Below are 5,000 nucleotides of genomic sequence, written 5' to 3' on the forward strand. Positions count from 1 at the left end.
CAAAACTGAGATTTTCGATATCAGAAGTGACTAAAATCTCTTCTATAAACGTCACGTTAAGATTTAGGAAAACCAAAGATTAATAATATTTTCCGCAAAACTTTCAAATACTGCAAATATGTATATATATATATATATATATATATATATATATATATATATATATATATATATATATATATATATATATATATATATATATATATGCATATATATATATATATATATATATATATATATATATATATATATATATATGCATATATATATATATATATATATATATATATATATATATATATATATGCATATATATATGCATATATATATATATATATATATATATATATATATATATAAATGTTATAAAAACACTCAGAGATTAACGATTTCCAAAAGTTAGTGGGTACGTAACCATTGCACTTTCTCAGTAAATCGACCATATCTGTACTTGTATCAGCCGTTGCAAGATGTTTCTTTTATCTCTCTCTCTACCAGTCAATTTCCTTGTACATTGCCTTGTTTGTTTAAAGGTAATATTTCCGATGAGGAAATCATTATTTGAAAAATATATCAATAACATTATCCATAAAAAAAGATTTATTCCAACAAGAAAATAAAAGTATGAGGAAAATTCCAAGGAATTGTTCAATTATGTCTGTGCAGATCATGGTTTTCAAATGTTACAAACTGTTTTAATATAAAAAAATATGTTTCATCTTACATTTCAGGATTATTTATATTCTAGTTCGATGTAAAGAACACTTGTAAGAATATGTTAATCAATTACTCATGAAAGAAAGTAGTATTTTTTACACAACTAATTACAAGCACCAAATAAATGTGTTTTGTTTTAATTACCTTCAGTGAATAAGCCGCTGTTATAAGATTTATTATTCAGTTGTGTTGATCTAAACTTTGATAACACCTTAAAAATTTATATATTTTTTTTCTTTTTTGCTATCTTTTGAGTTCACTTAACCTAGGAAATAGAAAGACAGAGAAAGATATGGCCAACAAATTAAATCACAAGGCGGTCGAGGGAAATAAAAGTTTAATTCAACTCTGATCATCATGTTCCAATTGATTTCATGTATTTATACTTCAAAAAGAAATCAACTCTCTTTCGTCAAAGTTTTCATCTTCAGCAGCTACACTGTAAGTTACACCAAATCTGCAGGATTATAATAGGATATTCCTATTTTATTTTTGTTTTTTTATTTTTTTTTTTTTAATCAGGTAAGTAACACATCACTAGTATAGTAAGTCATTAAGTATTGTTGAGGTGTAATCAAGGCGCTATATATTTTTCCTAACGTAATACCGAAAGAGTTAAAAAAAAGAATCATAAGTATTTTGGAAAAAAAGTATATAAAGGATTCTATGAAAATTAACAATTCGACAAGGACCATAACCATTTATGACTACCAATTACTCAGGATAACACACGCGAACTGAAATGTGCTTATAACAGATGAAATTCACACAGCGCTGTCTTGACTTCTCGATAAAACAAATCACCTATCGGAAGGTGAAGATCTAGTTTCAAACCTGTTCCAGTTCTATATTTCCATTATGCAAATATGCGTCTGGAAAGTAAGCAGGGCCATCATAACGTGATGTTGTTTAGCCTCGACAGTGGTGTCGATGAAGTGTTAAGGTAAATGGCATCTTTCTGCTGGGTCCTACAATATTATGGAAAGAAGAATTTTTCGTTTTGAGAAAAATCACACAAAACACGGCAGTCTTTGCTACGGTTATCATTATTAATCTTATTACACTATCTGAATTTCAATTATAGTTATTGACTATGAGATGGCCCTAATTGTAGCCATTTTAGAATTTTCACTGGGCTAGTGCTTTGTAGTAGGGATGGCTGAATCACAGTTGTTGACTTCGATCATCGTCACGATTCATTTGAATCTAAAGCTGAACTCAAACGTCCATGTTCTGTAGATTGATCCCTCTCCTTGACTGCCACCATGGCCCTACGAGATAAGATTAATTATTCGGGATGTAAAAAGAAGAGCCTTACACATTCGTAATATAAACTCGAAATGATCAGACGGTCGATTACAATATAACAGTCGAAGTGACACAGATTACGGTATCTAAATCTGATACAGATGAATATAAAATTCTTGTTTTAAAATGAAAGGTTCGGTGAGTACTCGTGATACAATATCTAAGTTGGTTTTATCAATGTTCAAAGATATTACATCAAACTAATGCGCAACATTTGAACAGTGATACTGGGTAATAATGATGGACTATTTTCCACATAGAAAACAATCACAATTTAGAGGTTATTCTATGGAAGAGTTATGGTCTTTCACATTGGCTTATGCATTTTTGTATGGAGAAGGCTAAACATGTTAGTTATTCCATCATTTTGTAACTTATGTAATATGAGTCATTGTGCTCTTAACCAATTGTAATGTTCAAAATGCCACTTAGAAACAAAATAAGACTCCCATATGCGCACACCCACATTCAGCAGAGAGAGAGAGAGAGAGAGAGAGAGAGAGAGAGGAGAGAGAGAGAGAGAGAGAGAGGGGTAATTGCAAGGATTGGGTTTTATAAAGTGTCAAATAATTATAGTAATTACTTGTAAAAAATAATATTATAAGTTATATTATCTTCTTAAATTAGGTATGTTTTGTTATATTTTCTTATTTGAATTGGTGATAATATAAGGCGCAACAGTTTATCATTTTTGGACCTGAGTAATCTTTTTTAGGGTAACCATCGTCCAGATCAGGGTGTCCATAATGATAGGATACAGCTGTGAACCAATAATCATGAAATTATCAATAATGCCAATGGCTTCAGCTTTATAGGTTGAAATGCTTAAAGAAAAAAAAATCATGCAGCTTAGACTTTCAATTTTATCATTTCATTAGTCTTATGTAGTTATCTTTTGGCCCAATTTGCCATTATATAACTAAAATTTTTCCTCTGTACGTTTGCAAGGACATCATCATATGGAGGTTTTCCTGGGCTACTAATGGTCTTCCAGGAATTTTCTTTTCTAGCTGTGAAGTTCATGGGTTTTATTATACAAAATAACAATAATATTAATAGTATTGATATATTGTCAATACTGAATATAGATAAAAAAGTATTCGTGTGTAATGGAAAGAATACATTTTTCTTCCAAATCAGAGAGCTAGCAACGGTAAAAATAAAGGAAAATAGATTCTTAATTATTTGATTGGGCCCCTTTCTAAGAATATCTTCCTAATTAGTGAATTTTTGAGAATTCGACAATATTTGCTGGGAATGAACAAGGAATATTAAAGACTTTTTAGATGTAAATCAAATCAATTGTTTACTGGTTTTACCTCATTTATGAAAGAATTCTAACGCTTGACATCTTGATATAATAAACCAATAAAATCAATGCTATTTTAAGTAATTAAGTTTAGGTTTTGAGTGAAGGCGAAGCACAAAGGAGGACGTTTAAAATTTCCCTTATGTTCATTATAAAAACATTTTTGAGTCAATTACTTGTGTGTAATAATTGCATTGTATCCAAATCCATTTTCATCAGAAGTTTGGTTATAAAGAACATCTCTTTTGAAAAGGTTCTATAAAAGTAGTGAGTGATATAATATTTGTTTTTGTGTGTGTAATTAAGACACCTACTGGTTATCATAAATAGGGGAATATGAATTCTGTCATCATTGCAGAGAAAATCTTCAGTGGACTGCGAAGTCCTAAATCGTTTACAAAATGTTGTTTTGGTAATATATTTGTTATTCAGAAGAAAATATATGTATGTTTTTTCTTCTTTTTTTTTGATAAAAAGAACTGTTGAAACAAGTTTACAAGATGCTAGGTCGCTAGGGGCCTCACCAAAATAAAGTTGCTCTCTCTCTCTCTCTCTCTCTCTCTCTCTCTCTCTCTCTCTCTCTCTCTCTCCTCTCTCTCTCTCTCTCTCTCTCTCTCTCTCTCTTATTGAAATTTTCTTTTTGTTTTTCTTTTACTATTCCCGTATTGAATTGATATAAGAAAGAAAGTTGTACTTTCCGTAAACGAAAATGTCAATTATATTATTTAGATAAATTACTCAAATTCGGGAAACGAACTCTATAACTTAATTTCTATATATTCAAGCCATACTAGTTTTACTTGTATTTCACATATTGTATGATTTACATTTTACTAGACTGTCCTTGTTTCATTTATTATGTATATATATATATATATATATATATATATATATATATATATATATAAATATATATATATATATATATATATATATATATATATATATATCTATATATATATATATATATATTTATATATATATATATATATATATATATATATATATATATATATATATATATATATATATATATATTTATATATATATATATATATATATATATATATATACTTATATATATATATATATATATATATATATATATATATATATATATATATATATATATATAGTACATCTAATGATGAACATTAAAGAATATATACTGTAGGATATGCCACAGGGCTTTACGTTTTCAGTTAAGTTGGCACTACAGGTTTTCTTTGTTGATGATAAGGATGAGGGGATAAGCGAGCGTCAGGATGGCCTGATGTTTGTTTTGTAATTTAATTATATGCATATATTCACTATTTTGAATTAAATATTTCTATTAAACGGAAAACTCTATAAATTTTTTGTTTACTTTTCTGTATGAAAAAGAAGTATTGAGTTGGTACTGAAAAAATATTGTATTGTTATTGTTGGCATCTGCCCAAAAGGCCACGATTTATGCCCGCCTTTTATTTAGTCAGCGTGGGCAGGCTCTGGAAAGCACATGGAATTTCTGCATGCTGTGGTTCTGCAGTGTGTGTGGTGTACAGAACTGCCCAGTGTACTCATCATAGTAATAAGTGACCGATGTTGCTGTTAGCTAGGAGGCTGAATGCTTCTGGCTATATAGCAACTTCTACAAGTGGTTATCTGTGAATTTAGTATTAGAATC

Source organism: Palaemon carinicauda, chromosome 23 (genome assembly GCF_036898095.1).
Source record: "Palaemon carinicauda isolate YSFRI2023 chromosome 23, ASM3689809v2, whole genome shotgun sequence".
Taxonomy (NCBI): Eukaryota; Metazoa; Arthropoda; class Malacostraca; order Decapoda; family Palaemonidae; genus Palaemon; species Palaemon carinicauda.